The sequence below is a fragment of the Cyprinus carpio genome, chromosome A25, assembly GCF_018340385.1.
Source record: "Cyprinus carpio isolate SPL01 chromosome A25, ASM1834038v1, whole genome shotgun sequence".
In the NCBI taxonomy this organism is placed as follows: domain Eukaryota; kingdom Metazoa; phylum Chordata; class Actinopteri; order Cypriniformes; family Cyprinidae; genus Cyprinus; species Cyprinus carpio.
In genome coordinates, this window is record NC_056596.1 from 3630397 (window position 1) to 3653583 (window position 23187).

Here is a 23187-nt window from a genome sequence, read left to right on the forward strand (position 1 = left end):
TTCTGGAGTCATATATAATAGTTTTTTGTGAGGAAAAGCATCTACATTTTAAGCGTTATTGAGTGGAAAATCCTTCTCCTTTGTTCCTTGTCCTGGAAGTATATTAGCAATGTGAATGATTCTTTTTGAGTCAGAGCTTTCAGTGAGTCATTTGATGCCCTTCACAGAACCGACTACTGTAAGTGATTCATTAATGAATTAAACTGATTCACTTCTCGCGGGTTTCCTGCTTCAACTGATTATCATAGTGAAAAAGCACATTTTTTTTTTTCTTTTCTTTTTTTACACAAAGGTATGACTTCAGAATGCAAACATAGTGCAAAAGTCATACTACATTTATAATTTTATGACAACTTAGTGTCTTTTTGAAGCTTGAAAGCACATCGGTTCATTTATTATTACATGCGAAAATGAACGACCAGCACAGTATTCAAAATTCTCTCCTTTCAGTTTTTCAAAAAAGAAAGTCATACTTGTTTGAAACAAACATGAGATAAGTAAATGACACAACGCCCATATTTTGAGTGAAGTAACCCTTTAAACTAACTTTCCCTCAATTTAAAAAATAACCCAAAAATTGATTCAGCCCCTTGGAGGACGCGCGAAAGAGAGGCCTTGTTAAGGAAATGTTGAGGAAACGAGCATCTCTAGAAATTTGAGACAACCAATTAGTGAACCGCTACAACCAGCTAGCTACCTGGTGTCACACACCTGATTTAGCATGCGCGTCACAAAGCTGGAGTTTAGGCTTTGGCAGGTGAGGGAATTGGAGGGTGAACGTGGCGAATCTCTGACAGAGGGATGAAAGAGAAAAAGATATTACTGTCACCGAAGCGAGACACAACCTAAACATCAACGTTAGACGATATATTAGAAATAATGAACCTCTCGCTCCACGTGAGTCCAATTCGTACGTCCCAATAAAAAGGCTTTGTTAGAGCTGATTATTTGTAGGATAGACAGATGAAATTGAGCGATAGATGGATAAAAACAGTCCAGATCGAGGTTTCTGTGAGTTTCCTGCAAACGGAGCCACAAGTTTGACGCATTAGGTGGCTTGTAGGCTATTGTTGAGGGTGACACCGTGTCAGGTGCGGCTCGGTGCGTGGGACACGCTGAGGGGGTTTTGTGTGGTCGGAAAATATGACACAGATGGGTCCTGTCTGTGCTGGCTCGACTGTTTAATTGCGGGGTTTTATGTGTCTATTGTTCTTTCTCTACCAGGTACATTTGTCAAGCCATCCAGAGGTGTACAAACCACCGGTCCGGGTACACAACCAGCGGCCCGGCTATGTAAATACTGAACCTTTTCGTTTGACAAAACCCAGGGGCACGTGTACACAGCACCGAGGGAAAAAGGTTTACGGGGCTGGCGTCATTTATAATAGATGGTGGTACTAGGTAGCAGCTCTTTTCGACTATCACCTCCTCGACCTCAGGAAAGCATGATGATGCGACTATTCCAAGCGGCTTTTTGTATTGATTACGGCTCCTGCTGGTGCAACTGAAATATACATTAGTATTTTTGTAACAGGCAGACAAATATAGTGTACGTCTTGGCCACGTGAGCTATATGACCTTCAGTGTGGTAATTGCAGTGTTTACAAGGCGGTGATCGGGTGATGTATTGAACTCCTTCATGCCTTTGCTTTTTTGTGTTCCTTCTCTGTAATTTTCTGCAATTGATTTCCGCTTGAACTGAGTGAGCATTCAGGCCTTCGTTTAGATCAGTTCAATTTCAGTATAAACTATTTACTTTTCAAAAAAATACTATTGTATGGTTTTGACTTAATTGTCCGCTTCTTGGGACCTTTTAAAATCTTACTGAAGTTGTGGACGCGCTTATTTGCTTTGCATGCTTTTAGAGTACACTCTATGCGAGTGCAACTTTATTTGAGATCTTTGTTATGATTTTGTGGTCGTGCAGCTTCACCAAGGTGCCCGTACAGGCCTTTTGGCCATATGAACGTCAGACTGCAGTAGTCTGCGTCGCTCAGATCGAGATCCGTACTGTGGCTGTTGTGTCTGTCCATGGGAGGAACAGTACCCATATGTTTTCAAGTTAAAATTGTGGCATATAGTCTAAGTTTGTAGTTAAGTGTTTGAAACCAGCCTCTGTTTCCACTAAAGTGTGTGTGTAGTGTTTGCAAAACATAATATATTTAAGATATATTTTATTTATTTATAAGTGTATTCAAATCTTTTTATTTTCTTAAATTTAATTGTGAGGTATTAGTATGTTATTATAGTAATTAATATATTAAATACTATATAAAATTCTTTAATTAGAATTATATTTGAAAGATTGAATTTATAGTGTTATATAGTATATATTAGTTGGTATATACTATGTTGTACATTATTTTTATGTTTTTTAAAGCTAAAAAAAATAAATATAAACGACACAAAAATAATACTTATTTAGTTTTATTTTTTCATTTTTAATGCTTATTTTAGATTTTTTTTTTTTTCTTTATATAAGTAAATTGAATTGTTGACAGTGCTTTATATTAATTTATTATGATATTATTAAATACACTTTTTATTTTTCTTACATTTTGTGTGTTTATAGTTTTAAGTAGTTTAGTTATATATAACATACGCACATATATATTATTTAATTAGAATTACATTTTAATTTATGTAGTATTTTAATATGTTGAAAAAAGTTAGGTTTATTGTATTATTGTGTGAATGCTATGTTTTAAATTTTTTTGACCATTTTGACCATTACCTTGATAGTATTTACATACACTGTTTGCATTAAATTGTGGTGTCTATTTAAATGTAAACTGTTTGCATTTTTGATAACATTTTTTTATATTATTGATGTAGATTATTATTTTAAATTTGAACCAATTGAATGCATGATTTTTTAGTATTGTTTTTTTATTTACAGAATGCAAAATTGCAAGGTTAGAACACAATCATCATGTTTTCCTCCCTGAACATAAGTGATATTTGTGTATTTTAATAATATTGTTGTATTTAATTGCATGAGGAGTGTTATGTTCTAATGCGTTATTGATTGGCTTAGATGCACCAGGAGATTCGGAGTGCAGTCCGCGCGGAGGAAAAGAACGGTTGGCTGTGGAGTCCAAACCAACAGTTTGTGAAAATCGTCTCTTTCCATCCGCCAAATCTCAGCTGCTTGAAGTCCCAGCAGGTACCAGGCTGAGTGGTCGCGGACAACAATTACCAGAGTCTTATTTTTAAACCAGACTGCTCAGCGCTGATTATGAGAAAAAGCTGAGCACGACTCCCACACAATGAGGCCATATTGGTGAACCAACGGTGAAAAACACAATGGGCGCTGATGGCGTGTTTAGAATGCTGTGTGTAAAGGTGCTGCTGTTGTGTTGTTCTGCGCTTCAATGCAATACGTTCTCTGATTACAGAATGTGTGTATTTAGAGGATGCTTATAGCTGTTTTCTGGAGACGAAATGTTAAAAGTTATTTGTTCAAGGACATTCTTATGAAATCTCAATGATTCAGACGAAGTTTGGAAATCTTGTGGTCGAGCCATAGCCTGGTGGTTCCACCTAAACATGATAAACATCATCATAAATCCATCATTTTTGCATTGAATTGCATGGAACAACCCAAAACCAGTCCATCTCCTTGTACTCTGTATATATGTAGTAGTTTCAAAGATTTCTGATTGAAGTTATGGAGTGTTTTTTGCTCCTTTTCTCTCATATCATCACAAGTGTGTGAGTTCCATAGTTTGTAAAATGTCCCTCAGGTTGAGATAAAAGTGCGATCACTGCCGATCCTCCGAGATTCAGACCGGATCCTCTGCACCTTCGGCTCTTATCAGAGCAACGCCGGGATGGTGGACGGCCGAATCAGTTGCCGCTTACCTGAGCAGCATCTTATAAAACCGCCGACACCTGCCCCAGCCAAGGTACGTCACTCACAACACAGCACACGTAATATGTGTGTCAGACTCTCTAAAATGTTGACTATGTTACTGAATGCACTGTTTCTAAGTACCCTAGCCCTAATGAAGGGCTGACTGTTCCTGAAAGCTTCTCATTTTATGTCTGAATTATTTATTATTTTGAATTACATTTGAATTTCATTTAATTACAGTTTTCATTAAATTATTTAATAAATAATTGTTAAATATATATTTTTATTATTATTTTATTTATTGTTTGTCTACACGTAGCAATCCAAATAAGTTTCTAAAATAAAGCGAAAACTAAAAAAATAAATTAAATTCAATTTAATTAGTTATTAAAGATGTTCTATTATTATTTGCATTTATAATAAATAATAAATGTTATTATAATTTGAATTAATGAAAGCAATACTGTATTGTTAATAATAAATAAATTGTAATATTTATATTATTATTTTTGTTTAAATGTTTTATATTTTTTTAAACAATTATTATTATTATTAATATTATTAGAATTCATATAATGTAGCAGTCCAATTCTTTTAAATGGTCCAGATTGATGTGGGGTTATAGCTATAGTCTAAATTAAATAATTAATGTAGCATTTTAATTAATGTTTTTTGTTTTTGTAATAAAAAGTGTATTTTATTTAATTATAAAATGTCATTTATAAATACAAGAAATTGTTATATTAAAGTAAAATGTATTTTATTATTTAATTGGTTTTTATTCATTATTTTATTTACTTTATGATTTACATGCTATTTCAAGCTTATATTTTGTTATTACTGTGAAACTCAAAAGGAGAAATTTCACACTGGTTTTCAACAGTTCTTGACCACATCTGTCCAAGCTACAAAAAGGGCAACAACAAAAAAATCACCATAAAAGACATCAATCTGACTAATCTTCTCCTCCATTAGCTGTTAAGTTGAAACTTGTCTAATTTGTGAAGAAATTGTTCTTTTGAGTTGATTCTTTCCACTGAATCACTTGATTTGTTTTTACACAATCAGACAAATCCAATTCTATCTTTAATTTGCTTTGTTAAAGGGATACTCCACACCCCAAAATGAACATTTTGTCATTAATCACTTACCCCATGTTGTTCAAACAAGCCCGTAAAAGCTTTGTTCTTCTTCGGAACACAATTTAAGATATTTTGGATGAAAACCGGGAGGCCTGTGACTGACCCATAGACTGCCAAATAAATAACAGTGTCAAGGTCCAGAAAAGTTATGAAAGTCCTGTCAGAATACTCCATCTACCATCAGACGTGCAATCTGGGTTATATGAAGCAACGGGAACACTTTTTGTAAGCGAAGACAACGACAAAAATAATAAACGACTTTATTTCAACAATTCCTTTGTCAACGTATCTCCTCTGTGTCTCTCCATATCACTGTATGCTGCGTATGTGCTCTTCTGTGTCAGCACGCCACAAGGATGCGCTGTTTTCTACGTGTATTTAGCTTTGATTTGAAAGAAAACAGCGCATCCTTTGTGGCGTGGATGATACAGAAGAGCATACGCAGCATACGGTGATATGGAGAGACACAGAGGAATCGTTAGCCATTATTTTGTTTTAATTCACTTTGTCCAAAAAGTGTTCCACCTGTTGCTTCATATAACCCAGATTGCACGTCTGCTGGGCCAGATGGATGTATCTGACAATGACTTTCATACCTTTTATGGACCTTGACACTGTTATTTATTTGGCAGTCTATGGGATAGTCACAGGCCTCCTGGTTTTCATACAAATTATCTTAAATTGTGTTCCGAAGACGAACAGAGCTTTTACTGAGTTTGGAACGACATTGGGGTAATGATTAATGACAAAATTTTCATTTTGGGGTGGATATCCCTTTAACGACTTGATGTCCACTTACTGTATAACGTTCCATATAACATCTCTTACATCTCTTACTGTCCTGTTTTGCTACTGTATCTTTAAGACTTGATGCTGTGATTGGCTAACCTTCTCCTGACCCTCTCTGTATATCTTTTTTTTGTAGATTTCGTTGCGGTTCCAGTTCACATCTTTGTGAACGGTAGCGTGCGGTTCGCGTCCAGTGAGTAACAAGTTCTACAACTGTGGCAGCGGCAGTCCCGGAAAGCAGAAAATACACCGTACGTTTGCTGTCTGTCTGGGCTGCTATTGTCAGCGAGTGTGGTCTCCGCTTTATGCTGACACCACTGTGTGTATAAATGAATACAAGCATCTGTAACGTTGAGGTTTACTCATAAATTGAAACGCATCACTGAAGCTGGAATTGAATTTGATTCTATAGAGACTTTTTTTTCCCTCAAAGAGCAGGAAATTGCTTTCGTTTCTCATTCATTCCATCACACATGAAAGTCGAATCGATCTCTCATCTCTTTTTTTTCCCCTTCTCCTTGTGTTTTTAAAGCTCTGGGACTTTGCTGATGAATGAGTATTATTTGAAGTGCACTGAGACTATATGCTTTTACTACAAACTTTACACACTGATTAAAAATGTAACTAGAAACTCTGATTTGAACCTCCTGCTTTAATGGCTTGCGTGTTTCTCTGCAGATGCACCCTTCCTGTGTAAGCACCGCTTGGGGATGTCAGTGGAACCATTGCAAGCGCACACCTGCACGGATCTGAGCGATGCGGAAACCGGCGCCAGTATAATCAAACACAGACAGGTACCTGAACAGAGAATCCAAATGAGCTCACACATTTTCTCCATTTTCTTCCTTTTTATCAATAATGCAGATTAAACGCCTCACTTAATGTCAGAAAGTTTTTTTTTGTTTGTTTTTTGTTTTGTAAATGTGTTAAAGTATCACTATTCAACTTTATTCAGCATGGATGCATTTTATAATGTTACATTATAATGTTCTCTTCTTCTGTTGAACCTTCTATTCATCAAATAATTCTGAAAAAAAAGGGGAAATTCAACTTTGCCATCACAGGAATATTATTTAATATATTCAAATAGGGGGAAAAAGTCATTTTAAATTGAAATAATAATGTATAATGTTCCAGTTTTAACTGTATTTTTGTTCAAATAAATGCAGCTTGAGTGTAAGAGACTTCAAAGATATTAAAAAATAAGACCAACCCCTAACTTTTTACTGGGTATTATATGGCACCAGAACATCATAAAATGTGTTGTGAAGCATCATATTAAAATCCGAAAAATCAACATGAAATGGTGTTCACAACCATTTTTACTTCCATAAAATCAGATGTATTTCACACGAGAAAATCTTTATTGAAAAAAGTGGGATTAGTTACTTGAACAGAATTTTTGAAAGGAAACACAAAAATGCACCTCCTCACTAGCCTTGATTTGTTAAAAAAACGTGTAAAAACAATATTGGCTATTTTCCTTGCCATGTCGTCCTAAGGATGGTCATCTGTAATGGAAAGTATAATTTATTAATGCACTTGATAACTTTTTAAATGATTGATTCACGGCCAAAAATTGGGTATCTAAGATGTAGATGATTTTGTTTCTTCATCTGAACAGATTTGGGAAATTCACTTGCTCCTTGCTCACCCAGTGATCCTTTGCAGTGAATGGGTGCCGTGTAGGAATGAGAGTCCATGCAGCTGATAAAAACATCACAGTAATCCAGAAGTAATCAACACCACTCCAGTCCATCAGTTAATGTCTTGTGCGTTTGTGAGAAACAAAACCCATACTTAAGACATATTTAACTTCAAATTGTTGCTTTCAGCTAAAAAATACGATTCCATAATAATCCATAATATTGCTTTCCTTCCCTTCAGTGAAAAAAAATAATTTCAGCTGAATCAGGAGAAGAAAATATGCTCAGATCAAGCACCTATTTACAAGTGAAACACAACCCTAAACAGTTCTAATAATGGACTCGTATTTTTGTTTCAGAAAATGGCCTTGATGGATTTGTTTCTTATAACACAGATATTCCTTAATAACTCACAAGACAATTATTTGAAGGACTGGAGTGGTCTACATATTACTTGTGATGTCTTTATCAGCTGTTTGGACTCTCATTCTGACGGCACCCATTCACTGCAGAGCATCCATTGGTGAGCAAGTGATGGAATGCTGAATTTCTCCAAATCTGTTCAGATGAAAAAAACAAACTCCTCTACATCTCAGATTTTCAGCAAATTTTTCATTTTTGGGTGACTGTTGTTCCTTTAAGACCAGGAATGTGTATTTGGCAAATAAAAACATCATCTGACTTTTATTCTAACCTTCAACGGCGAGTGTTTTAGCAGTGTTGCAGATGAGGAAGTGGGCTAAAAATGACATGTATGAAAAGCAGGCCATTGAGTAAACGTCTCTTCGTGATGTATGTCTGCTATCAGCACCATTGATTTGGCCACACTTTGATTAGTTTCATGTGATTTCTTCTCTTCCAGCACCAGATCCACTGTCTAGATGTTAGATTTATTATTTCTTAAAACCATTTCTTGAAGCACACAGCTGAATCATTATCGATATCCATTGCCAGCAATTTCAGAAATGGCCTCCACACTGTTTGATATTTGCTGCTTCCTGGAACAGGCCACACAATGGCTGATGAAATGGACACAAAGTAAATGATGCTTTAACTCATAAAGTTTAAATTGCAAAACACATTCGCTGAGAAATCAGCAAAAAATAAAAAACAAAAAATGGATGGGAAAAATGTATTTTATGCAATTAACACAGTCGCCAACGTCAGTGCAGATATATTAGAGTTCAGCTGTAAATAAACTGTTTTATTCATACAACATCAATCATAGTTAATGAGTTTTTCAGTTTCAATAGATGTTCATTAATTTATTCGATGTCCGATGTAAATTTAAAATGTGGGGGGGGCTCAGAAAATTGCCATAGATTAGTGTGGACTTCAGCAGACTCTCCGCTTTCCTGAGTTCTCCATCTTCTCTGTGTTCTAGAACAAGAGCTGTCCGCGGTTCGAGAACCCAGATCCCGTCCTTATCCCAGTCGGATACAAAACCCGCATCAGTTTTGAGGGCATCAATCTGGACCCGTACAAGGTGAGTTCTGTTTTGCGCTCCTCCTTTTCTCTCATCAAATGCCCCACTCTTCAATTTTATCTCGTTTTCTGACTCAATTGTGTAATATATTAAGTAGGGCTTTATAAGTTGGTTAAAATTGTATTTAAATAAACTGCATATGTTTATTAAGTATCGTAAAGCCCAAAGTATACTTCGGCTGTCCATGTTCTGCAACGGTCCACGGTCCCACGGTTGAGTTTACTTTAAAGTTAGTATACATTAAAAGCTGCGCGAGACGGAGCGGAACTCGGAAAATGAAGTATATACCCAGACCTTGAAAAATGTAATATTGGCATACCTAATATTAAGATAGTTTTCAGAGATTATATCATTGGCAAATTGTTTTGTTGTTGTTGTTGTTATTTGAAGTCAATTTTGTAACTAATTTCATAGTCAGTCTTGGATTAAAGGATGTTTAGATGTTAAATGTTTTCTGGACAGCAAGAGAAAAATACTAATAATACTATTTTTTTTTTTTCAGTGCACTTACAATGCATTCATAATCCATTATAAATCATAATTCACTTTCCTCTAAACAGATCTGTCCAAATGTGTCTTGTGTTTCTTTCCAAATTTGTTCCCTTATCTCCCTCCATCATTTCCTGTCCTCCTTCCTGTGAATAAATGTCTCAAAATGCTTTTTGTTGATGTTTTATGAATTGCGACACTTCAGGGTCGTGATTTCACCATCGGAACAGAGCTGATGAAGTTTGAGGAAGATGTCAAGACAGAGCCGGGACCCTTCTACTCTTTCAGCGGATATGCGGTTAGTTTCACACACACACACACACACACACACACACACACACACACACACACTCCAGGTCTGTTTCTCTCTCTCTCTGCATGTTGCCCAAGGCAGACTGTTGTTCCTCTACTGTAAATCTTTTTATATAAAAAGCTCTTGCTAAATGATACGCAACCAATGCCATTGTAAGGGACACCTACCTACACCTCAGTGGCTCTTCTGGAGTTTGAGATTATAGCTCCCACCTGTTGGGAAAGCCTCCAGTCCTGTAATTCGTCTCTAGTGTTTTAATGTGGAGGAGAGAACCGTAGGTGTTGAGATGAGAAAGGGGCGGCGATAGCAGCATATACTGTTCGGTTGGGCTGCTTTTTGACTTCCTGCCAAACTGCCCGGGGGATACGGAGAGGAATATTTTTACCTAAGATGAGCTCTTGTCCAAATGAGACTCTCCTGAAAGCTGCTCTGACTCTCCCTCTGATCTGTCTCTTCCAGTTTTCCTTTGATTAAAGCTCATGAGACCAACGTTCGTGTTTCCACGTAAGAGACAAGCACACTGGAAGAAGATCGAGCACGCAGTCTTAAGCGGTAATCGCCGTCGATCATTTGCTCACCCTCATGCCATTCCAAACCCATATTACTCTTTCTTCTGTGGAACATAAAAGACGATATTTTGAAGAATGTACTGGTTGCTCTTGCAGTGGACTTACAATGAATGGGGATAGAAGTTTTTAAGCTTCAAAAATGGGCAAAAATGGAAGGGATCTGGATTTTCATGTTTAACTCAGCGACTCGATTGTCTTGGATTGAGTCAATGAGTTGAACTTGAGAATCCAATCAATTCAGTTTGTGATTGATCATTTGGACTGGTTTTGTGAATCAGATCAACTGATTTACTGAAAGGCAGATTTGACTCAAAAGAATGATTCTATTCATTCACAATGTAAATTTAGCTGTTTCTCAATCAAAGCCATTGAATGAGTTTAGAAGTCTTGAATATAGCACACAAGTCATATGAAATATGGTGCTTTTGCATTTTTTTTTAAGCTTGTAAGCAACAATCATTATTCATTGTTATTACATGAACAAGTTATTTTAATTGTTATTTACATAAAAGTAATATGTATATAGGTCTGTTATAATTTATATTATTTCTGAAAAACATTTATTTATTTTCATACTTATAAATATAAATATTATATTATGCAAAAAAGTATTTCAAATTAAAATAAATTCCTACAGGTTTGGTCCGAAATGGGTAAACAAGAACATAAAATTTAGGCAGGTTTAGACTGATTTGGTAAATCAGATATATTGATTCATTGAAAAGATTTGACTCAAAACAACGATTCATTCACATTTTGGGGCTTCACCTACGTCTCGTATTAATTAAACAACTTAAATTCGAGTTATTTCTTAGGCAAAGCCATTGAATGACTTTAGAAGACTTTAAATTTAGCACACAAGGTTAATCATTTATTTAAATAAATATTTACTTATATTACGTTTTTTTTTTAATAGATATTATTTACTTATGCAAAAAAATAAATGAATAAAATCTACAGGTTTGGACCGACATGAGTAAACAATGACAAAAATTTAAACTGGTTTTGTATATCAGATTAATTGAAAAGATTTGACTCAAAAGAATGATTCATTCACAAACTGAGCTTAAAAAGTTCTCATATACCAACTTAAATTCAGGTCATCCTGTAGACTCTCACCCAAAGCCACTGAATGACATTAGAAGACCTGACTGTAGTGCACACGTTTATTTATTTATATTATTTACTTATTTATTTATATTATTTATTTTATAATATTATTTACTTATTGCATTATTTATGCAAAAAAAAGCCTTTAAAATGAAAATAAACCTAAGCAAGTCCCTCTGGTGGTTTTACTCTGGGTTTGTGTTTCAGTCACTCTGTATAACTGCTCTCTGGGACGTGAAGACTGCAGCCTGTGCAAGAACGCCGACCCCAAATATCAGTGTGTGTGGTGCACGCAGTCCAGCTCGTGTGTGTACGACCAGCTCTGTGCCTCGAAAGAGCCGAAGGAGTGTCCCGACCCCCAGATCACTGACTGTGAGTCTCCGCTGATGACCAAAACAAGCCCATAACCCGAAAGCTCTGGGTTTTTTATGAAGACAGCCTTTTCATAATAATTTAATGTTATTGATTTTCACAATCCTCAGTAGTCAAAAAACACAGCCCAAGAAAGTTTCAATCAATATTTATAAACTCTCTTGTTTCTCCTTTCCAGCTTTCACACAAGTTGTGACCCCTGGAGCACAAAAGCAGTGTTAAGTCTCTGGGGTATATTTGTAGCAATAGTCAAAAATACATTGTGCGGATCAAAATTATAGATTTTTCTTTTATGCCAAAAATCATTAGACTATTAAGTAAAGATCATGTTCCATGAAGATATTTAGTAAATTTCCTGCTGTAAATATATCAAAACTTAATTTTTGATTAGTAATATGCATTGTTAAGAATTAATTTGGACAAGTTTAAAGGCGATTTTCTCAGTATTTAGATTTTTTTTGCACCCCTCAGATTCCAGATTTTTCAATAGTTGTATCTCAGCCTACAATATTGAATATTTGTAATAAACCATACATCAATGGAAAGCTTATTTATTCAGCTTTTTCAGGTGATGTATAAATCTCAATTTCGAAAAATTGACACTTAAGACTGGTTTTGTGGTCCAGGGTCATAATTGAGTAAAAATCAGTAGAAAACCTCAGATCATGTACTCTGTTCACATGACTGAATTACTGCTGGGAATACATTAGCTTGTTTAGAAAATATTCATCTTTTTTCTGTTGTTTTAGGGGGGATATGGGTCATCTGTGTGGTGGTTTTTCTCCCTCATTTCGGCGGTCTCATAATTCGGGTGTTTTTATAATGTATTTCAGATCACGCCGAATTCGGGCCGCTGGAAGGAGGAATAGCTGTCACGATTAAGGGCTCGGAACCTAGGCATTCAGAAGGACGACATTTAAAAACATCACAGTGGCTGGAGTGCCGTGCAAACACCTGCGGGAACGATACTCCGTCTCAAACCAGGTAACAACACACCCCAAAACTGAGCCGCTTCACATGAAAAGGTCCTGTGACTAAATACTATGTGCATTGTTTTTTTCAACAAGCGCTCAGGAAATTGAGGTGCTTAAACTTCAGATACTGTTTACTAGTCTCACAAGACAAATAAATAGCAAAAAATACAGTTTAAACATTTCATGTTACAGAAAATACAGTTTAAAACTCTGAATTTGTACATGTTATTGCAATAAAAACACTAAGGACATTAGTATCGTATATATATATAACAAACCTCAAAATTAAAGGATTGTTTCTTCAAATTTAGAATATTAAAATACATAATATTAGATAATAACAATTAATGAAAGTTTTTGCAATAAATATAAATAAAAACTGTAAATTTATATATGTTTATTATATTATTAATTAATATTAAATTTATACCTATTTATCTCTTTCTCTCTCTCTCTCTCTCTCTCTTCTCCTCTCTCTCGCTTATATTATATATACAGACTAGCTATTTGGGACCTTATATTGATTAGTTATACAGTACTTATAGATAAAAAAAAAAAAAAAAAAAAAAAAAATATTTCCCTAAAAATAAAAAAATAAAAAATAATAAATAATAATATAAATAAATCACTATTTTACTGAGGGATATGGACATTTGATGTGTTTAAAACTAGTTTTAATGTTTATAATATAATTTATCTGTCATGTCTAATAAAATACAAAAAAATGGGGATTTGTGCCTGATATGGCTTTTAAAATGCTGATCATAACTTTACTCCTGTGAGTCTTCTTGGTCACTGTATTTGTGTGTTTGGTGGCTCAGATACAGGAATAACTAAACAAGTTTGGTTACTGCAATACATCATAACATTTTTCTTAAAGTCTCTCATAAAGTGTGTTTGGTGCTGAACGAGAGCTCTTGTAAAATGAAATCCCTGCTGGACCTGCGCGTGCGGATCTCTGTGGTACCAAATGGCCTGGTTATCAGCAAACGTCCTGTTTGAGAAAATCTGGTTTTCTTCAAAAGCTTAATTAAAAAATAATTACCCAGAATTCAACATGTAAATGCCTCCCCCAAGAATGATCCAAATAATGCCTTTTAGAATCTGCTCAAGGCGTGCGATTATACTTCAAATATTAAGCATCTTTCGCACGAGTTTGTCTTTGCGTTTCCTCTTGTAGAACAATGTTAGATTTGTACACGTTTGAAATATGGAGGCAATGTTGTGTGGATTCGGAAGTTGACAATGAGCTTTTCTCACAGGCAATGTCAGGCTTGGCTGAGTCAGTGGATTTCTACATCAGGCTTTATCAGCTCTGTTGTGAGCGTTCAGCCTGACTGAGTGTTTGTCTGGCTGCTAACAAGTTTGAAAAGATTCTCTTTTTCACGGGAGAGTTTGGCTTCCGAATGGTAAATAAGACTCATGGAGAGATCGCTGTCAGAAGAGTCCTGTCTGGGGCAGGCTGAAGTTCCAGGTTTCGGAGACTAACAGAGGATTGGTTTTCTGAGTTGCTACATTTCGGCTGTAATGAATCTGGAATCTGTGGGCTCGGGGTTAATTAATAGCATCTGTTTTCAGCCGCTGATGTTTTTGGGTGTCTGGGCGGGAAATGTTGGTCCAGCACTTATGATCTGGTCTGTCTGCACACTTTGACCTGGTCTAGAATCCATTAGTGTTAAAAGAACATTCCGGGTTGAATATAGTGTAAGCTTTATGGACAGCATCTGTGGCACGCTGTGTGCGGAAATTATTATTCCACCTTGTGCTTCAGTTTGCATAAACTACTGTAAATATGATCATTTATATGCATGCATAGAATATAGAATGTTTTTTAATATATTTTTTAAAAGTATTAACTTACTATTTATGTATATTATATTACACACACACACAACACCACACACACACACACACAATATATATATTGATAAACACAATAACAGTTTCTATATGTGGGTATATTGCATTTATTTATATGTAAATAATATTAAATAATATATAATATATTTTTATGTATTTACTTCTTTAATTATCTTGTTTGTGTTCAAAACATTTAGTTTTAAGATTTTTTATTAATATTATTCACACCACACACATATGGTAAATATATAAATAATATAATGCAAGTAAATTACTAATTTGTTTATTGACGTGTCTAAATGTATTAATTTATCATTTATATGAATAAGTTTAATTTAATGTAAACCACATTGAATTTATCTTTGTATATATTATAGTATTTTATATGTAAATACTATAAATACAATATATATATATCTAATATAAATATCGAGTATAACTAAGATTTGGAATTTTATATAGATTCCGTAGCTGTCACTAAATGAATATGAATGTGGTGTGTGGTGAATTAGTGTGTGTGTGCGTGTGTGCGTGTGTGTGTGTGTGTGTGTGTTTATATGTATTTATTTAGATTTTTAAATAAAAAGTCATTCATTCAGTCTAAAATGTGTTTTTTATTTATATTATTTACATAAAAAATGAATTAAAAACAAAAAAAGTTTGCTGGTTTTACAAAAAGCAAAGTGTAATTTCAGTTTGTAAAAAATGAATTTTCTTTATGAACTTCTCGTAAACAATATAAATAGTATTTTAGTGATACTCAGAAGCATGTCACAGATGTTGGTAGAACTTCAGTGTCTGGATCTTTTTAATTAAAGCCGTTTTCCGTGTGTTTGTTTGGAAGTGTGGGTGTGTGAAATTTTCGGCTCGGCCAAACTGTACAAAACCGTAGAGGTGGAAATCGAGGTGGGGCAGAGGAAAAGAAAGGCATATCCACAAAAACGTCCGCCGCTTCACCTGACATGGTAAGTCATCAGCATCTGCATTACCCACATTGCACTGCACACACCACACACAGTAATTCAGTGAAACTCTGAAGGTTTGTAGTGAGTCCAACAGGACCTTCTACTGGCTGTGTGTGTTGGTGTATTGCTTGCGGCTGTTTTTTGTGTGTGGCCACTGGTCACACGCTCCTGCAGGCCTAATGATTATCAGCTGCTGACGGCTTTAAGCCGACTTTATTGCATCAGATTTTCAGGGAGAAAGGCTGTCACAGTCCGCTCCCACGACGGGAAAACTCTAAGGGGATGTGTTTGTTTGGCAGACTGACGGCTCTCGGACAGCGCGCAGATGCATTTCCTGGGGATTATGTATCATTACAATAAATAGTAATGCATACAGCGTCTTTGTCATTGCTGGGTACTTGCTGTTCTTGTGCACATTACTACTGTAATATTACAATTTATATTAATTATATTACTTATTATTACTTATATTATTTATCTAGTACATACAGTATAATTGTATGTAATTTAAAGTAATTATTAAATTAATAAAAATATATATATTGTTGTAATATATCGTTTTGTAATATTAACTTGTATAACATGAGTTATAAATATTATAAATAGTGTTCCGTATTCAGTTTAATATTTACTTATGACCTGTTTGCTGTAAAAATATTAGTTATATGTACTGTGCTAATGCTGTATTTTGTATAATCAATGTAATTAAATTAATGTAAATTATTTAATTAATAAAATATAAAATTATGTTTTTTTATATGTATAAACAACATTTTATATTTTTATTACTTTAATAATTACATTAATTTAATTACATTGATTATACAAATACAGTATATATATATATATATATATATATATAATATATATATATATATATAATTTTGTATAACTTTTAAAGTTTAAATAAGAGTGAGTTAGATACACACCTCAACATTTATCTAAACAAGATACAATATTTTATATTTTTAAAAAAAATGTAATTTACTTTTTATTTTATTTATATTATTACTGAGAAAAATACAAATTAAATTCATGAATTAATAAATAATATTGTACAAAAAACATACAGGTGTAATTCAACTTTAAAAAAGGCAAAATATACAATAATACTTTATATGCATATTCCATAAGGCAAATTATTAAGTTTGCACACAAAAGAAGAGTAAGAAACCTAGAACTACATTATACAGTTAGTGAACAAAAATAAATGTGATCTTTGTTTGTGTAGGACCCCGTCGCACAAAGCGTGTCTCCTAATCAAGGTCCTAAAGCAGGAGGAACTGTCCTCACTATCAGTGGCATATACCTGAACACCGCTTCAAAAGAAGACCTTCAGGTCATGGTGGACAATGTACCCTGCAGAGTGTGAGTGCATCATGGGAAATGTCGTTTCTGTCATTTTGATTAGATTTGCCCCTTTTGGTTGATTTTGTGCTCTTCCTCTGTGTTAGTGAGAGCTTTGGAGAGCAGATCACCTGTAAACTGTCTGAGTATCGGGGCGAGACGGTTCCATCGGCTCACCTCCCTGTCACAATTCAATACGGCAAACACACCACAACCACCATCAAGACGGCCTTTCAGTTCTCCAGCAACCCCTCGGTGTCCGACCATCAACCCAGGAGCAGCTTCATCTGGTCAGTTCTGTTTGCCAGAAAAGATGCCATCCAATCCATGCAATAATGTCCTTGCCCACACAGCCGTTACATCTTTACTCATTTGTACACAGATAAATACTGCTTTTTTGCAAGACATTATTGAAATACTATTACATATATTATTATTAGTACATGTATTATTTTGTACATACGTACAAGATCATTTATTTTAGATTATTAATATAAAAATGCATCTAGTGTTGTATGTATATTTATATTTATAAAATGCATGTGTATATAAATATAAAGCATGTGTATATATATATATAATATTTTTATTACTTTTTTATAGATTTTAAATATATAATGCATATTTCATTATATTGCATCATACTGTATATTTTATTAACCTGCATAACTTGTATAACATTTATACAATTTATTAATTTATATAAATATTTTATATATATAGATTTATATGAATAATTAAATTGTATATATGATGCAATATTTTAGTTTACTATTATTTTGTATGTTAATGTTACAATTTTTCTATTTTTAAATATATATTTAAACTATATATTAACATATAGTATGTATATGTATAATATATATGTGTTTTAAATGTATATTTATATATTATTCTATATATAATATATATATTATTAATATATATGTATGTATTTGAAAATTTAAACAATATTTTTTAAATATCGTATTATGAACTTGTGTGTATGTATATATGATAAAATGTTTTATAAATGTATTGTATATTGACTATATTTGATATTGTGTGTGTGTGTGTGTGTGTGTGTGTGTGTATCAACTTGTATAACACTTATAATGTTCATATACATAGTGTAGTTCAAATAATTTTGTATATTTAATTTTATAATTTTATATTTAATTTATATTATAGAATAATATATAGGGACAAACCTCAACATTATGTAAACAATATTATTTTATTTTATATATGTATTATTTATTATACACTGCCCTTCAGCAATGTTACATCAATCTAAATTAAATATATATATATATATATCATTGTGTTATGACTGTGTGTATGTTTCAGTGGTGGCAGACAAATCATGGTGGTGGGCTCTGGATTTGACCTGGTCCAGAAGGCTACCATCAAGGTGGTGGGCGTCAGCTGGAGAGTGGTCCGGTCAGGCCGTCCTAGAGGAGGTGAGAGAAACACCAACCCTGATCCTCTCGAGGGAAACATTACTTGCTGTTTGTTTTTTGTTTCATTTTTTCATCTGTTCCTCTCGCTTTTAGGTTTCCATCGTGCATGAGTCGCTCGGGACTCCTGATTGAAACAACGAGAGCTGCTCCCGGTCCGAAGCGCTCAACGAGACGGAGATTAAACGAGCGTTTATCGCATGAAAAACTTGATGAACGCTTCATTTCATCTCCCTTATCTGAGGAGAAGCCTTTGTACTCCAGCCCTTTCTCAAGCGTTCTCACTGCTTCCATCGCTCTTTGCTCCATCTGTCTATCTATCAGATTTTCCACCCCCACTTTTAGGGACTTTTGCTGCTCCCTCTCAGAATATCAATAGATTTCCCAGCTGCAGTGAAATCTGTTCCTCTGTTTTGCTGTCTGAGAACGTTCGGTCCATCTCAGGGTTGGACATTAACAGGGGCTTGTGGGAAAAAAAATGCCCCACAAATTCAAGATATTGCCCCTGCACAATTACACTAAATCTATTATTGCTGTCACGATGTGAAGATGAATGAAAAGTGACAATTCGCGTAATTACATTTAATCTGTGAATCAGATTGCCTTTGCATGTTGTTTTGGCATTGTTGAGCCTTACAACCAATCACACACGTTTCTGTTGAGTTTATGAATGCAATGGCCAATCAGTGGTGTTTATATAAGTCAGTGCTGAAATCTCCGGTGGTGCATCCAAAAATCGCAAACTTTCTGAGCAGGTACTACATTTAATTTGAATTTATTTCACATCGGTTAAAAAAGTATGTTCTATACAGTATGATAATGGGTACTAGGAAGGAAATTCAGAGGTACTAGATTCACCATGTTGCGTCGCTTCACTTCCGTTCATAAATCCTCTCCCGTGGCCTCATGGGAAAGTAAAGTGTCCATTGTTTGTGCACTTCAGAATCCGGGCAGAAGAAGTAGTTCATCATCCGGGTACTTTCACCTACTGTGTTTCAAATTTGTGAATTTGGACATACTACTTTCCTCACATACTGTTTTTCGCATACTATATAGTAGGGAAGTATGCGATTTCGGACGCAGCATGTTGTTTTGTTGAGCGCATACCTTTACTGACTGAATTCTCTACTTTAACGCTGTTGCCGTGGGTTGTTTTTCATGTCTGCGAGTTGAAGCGACCCCAATAACATGATATTTAGCCCCTGGAATGCAAATGCAAAAAACCTGGCAACCCTGTGAAATTCTCTCATCATAAACAACAAAATGCAGATATGAATAGATTCATTTCGAAGCTTCGGTGATTATAACAGTTTTATTTGCATAACGTATGCTAGACTAGAACTAGACTAAGTTTGTCTGTGTAGCCAGAATATGACGTGCCGTCTTCATTTACAGAAGTCTCTCTCTTCCTCAGTTTGTAGAGGGATCCAAGCACAAAAACGACACCGTGATCATGTTCCTGACAACTTCCCTCAAACATTCTCACAACTACACGACCAACTCTCAACGACCTACGACCACCTCGATGACCTCCAGACGGAGCTGACGCCGTTCGAGTATCACCCCGACCCTACATTCGATCGCCTCAACAAGACGGTTATCACCGAGAACAGCATGATCATCGTCACTGTGAGTATCTGCATGAAATCTCATTCAGGCCGGGGGTTTTCATGCTCCTCAACGCTTTTTTGGTGTGTCTCAGGGGTCGGGTGGTTTTTCTAAAGCGATGACGGCGAAGGATGGCGCAGGCGTTTGGCGCTCGATCCAACCGTGTAACGTAAACACATTACAGGATGAGAAATTATTCCTGGACCCGCCCTCAACCGCACCCAGCGCTCGATCCAAGAGACAGAGGAGAGACACCAGCTCTGACCCGCTGGACCTGGTGGTGAGACAACAACATCCTTCCATTCATTCTGCCCTCCTTCAAGCCTTACATTTATTCATCCATTCACATTTTTTTTACAAGTAGTTATTGAATATACTTTTTTACTTCCAGAGAAATAAATGTGTGTGTGTATATATATATATAATTTATATATCCATCAGTCCATCTATCACTTATCTGTCTGTCCAATTATGTATCTATTTATCCATCCATCAGTGTATTTATATTTGATCATTTATTTATGACAAAAAATTATTTGCACCTATTTATGTGCATCTATCCACACATTTGTTTCTTTACATTCTTTTTTTTTCTAAATAGTATTTTTAAACTAAAATAAAATTAAAAATATACATTATACATTATTATATATATATATATATTATATATATATATATATATATATATATATATATATATATATATATATATATATATATATATAATATATATATATATTATATATCCATTAATCCATTTATCTTTCCATTCACTTATTAATTTATTAGATATACATTTTTATATTTCAGAAAATATCTGATTTTTTTATTCATATAGTCACCGATCCATCACTTGTCTGTTTATCCACTTATTCATCTGTTTATCCCTCCATCCATCCATCATTCATCCACCTATTTATATTTATTTGTTTATTTATATAATCATATATCCATCTGTCCATTTATCTATTCATTCATTCACTTATTTATTTGTTTGCTTGAATATTTATTTTTACATTTATTTATTGATCAATGTTGATATCATGATATTGATATCCACACGTGTTTATTTCTTTATATCCTCATTTATTTATTTGTTTGTATATATATAAATGTATATATCCTCCAACACATATTTTTCATTCATTCATTCATTCATGCATTCAATTAATAATTTATGTATGTATTCATTCAATGAATCATTTATTTTTATTTATCCATCCGCCTGTTTATTTATTTATTTATCTAATCATCTTTCCACCTTTTTATTCATTAGTTTGCTTCCATCATCCACATATTCATATATACTGTATTTATCTATCCATCCACCCATCAGTTTATACATCCATAGGTTTTTTCTGTCATCCACTTTTATCTATTCATTCGTTTATCTATCCACCCAACACACTCTCTCACTCTCTTTCTCTCTCTCTCTCAGATTAAGTTTGGTAATGGCGAGTGGTTGGTCGGCTCAGTTCGGTACGAGAGGAAGTACAGTCTCCCGCTGCCCATCATCATCCCCGCGGTGGTCGTTCCCATGCTGCTGATTATCGCCATCTCCGTCGTCTGCTACAGGTTAAAAAGAAGAACTGCACTTCCCACAGTGCCCTTGATCTGTTCGTCTGAGAGAACGTTTCATGTAATGAATTTGTGAGTTCATCTGATCATCTGTGTGTAGGAGGAAGAGCCAGCAGGCAGAGCGAGAGTACGAGAAAGTGAAGCATCAGCTGGAGAATCTGGAGGAGAGTGTTCGTGACCGCTGCAAAAAAGAGTTCACAGGTCACACGTGCACACATAATCCCGTAACCATGGCAACAGATGATTTAAGACCCTACTCTAAAACTAGTTGACCTCAATAATTTACTAGTTGGTTGTTAGATGACTGCCATCACTCATTCCTAGTATCTATTATCTATCTTTCTACTTTTTTTTATTTATCAGTAATTTATCTGTTCTTTAACATTTATTTCTGTATTTATTACTTAATTATAAATTATTTATTAATAATTAAGTAATCAATACATATTAATTATTAAATTAATATATATTAATTTATGAATTAATCAGTTGTTTATCTATTATTTGTTTATTATTCCCTCATTCATCAACCTATTATTTATTTATTTATTTATGAATTTATCAGTTAATATGCTGTTTATTTGTCTTTCCACCTATTTTTCATTTATCTATTATCTAGCAGACCATATATTTATTTATTTATTTGTCTATCTATCCATCCACTTAATATTTATCAAATAATCTATTAGTTTCCTATCTTAACAAAAAAAATGTAATTTACAGTTGCTTATCTGTCCATTCACATTTTTTATTTATTTATTTATTACTTTTTATTTTTCAATTAATCCATTATTTATCTATTGTTGTACCCTTTTTTATTTATTTTTTATCCATCAGTTTTATCTTCTCATTCGTGTTTGTATATTCTTAGCAAACAAAATAAATAAATAAATAAATATAATTTATATATATATATATATATAATATATATATATAAAAACATGTATCAGTTCAACCCTCCCTCATATTTATTTATTTATTTATTTTGTTTGCTAAGAATATACAAACAGGAATGAGAAAATAAAAACACGTATCAGTTCAACCCTCGCTCCCTCCCTCACCCAAAAAAAGTGTGGTTTTGATATGTACTAATGAAAACAATCTTCACATCTAGGATCTTGAGCTGGTCTTTAATTCTAAATCTGGTTTTTAAAACTCAATCTCAGAACTGTCTGGATAAGTTTGAAGTGTCGAGTTTGAAGCCAACACGTCATTAACGTTGGGCGTGTCATTTCCTGTGCAGATCTGATGATCGAAATGGAGGACCACAGTAACGACATCAGCGAGGGCCGGATCCCGTTCCTGGACTACAAGACCTACACAGACCGCGTCTTCTTCCTGCCCTCGAAGGATGGCGCCAACGACGTCATGATCACCGGCAAACTGGATATCCCAGAATCCCGCAGGGCTACGGTCACCCAGGCGCTGAACCAGTTCTCCAACCTCCTCAACAGCAAAACTTTCCTCATCAATGTATGAAAACACACACACAAACTGTAATTATGATCCATTTAAAGACTCTTCACATACTCAACTTAAACCATTCTGTGCAGTTAATAGCAGGAAAGGTCAGCAAATTAATATTTGAGGATAATTGTCGAAGGGTTCTCATCAGAAACAACACACATCAGTGATGAAGCCTTT

General features: G+C 34.4%; 1 pseudogene; it reads left to right on the forward strand.

Annotated features, from left to right (window-relative positions):
* Nucleotides 1–23187, forward strand: part of LOC122135668 — a 51527-nt pseudogene that overhangs the window by 15442 nt on the left and 12898 nt on the right.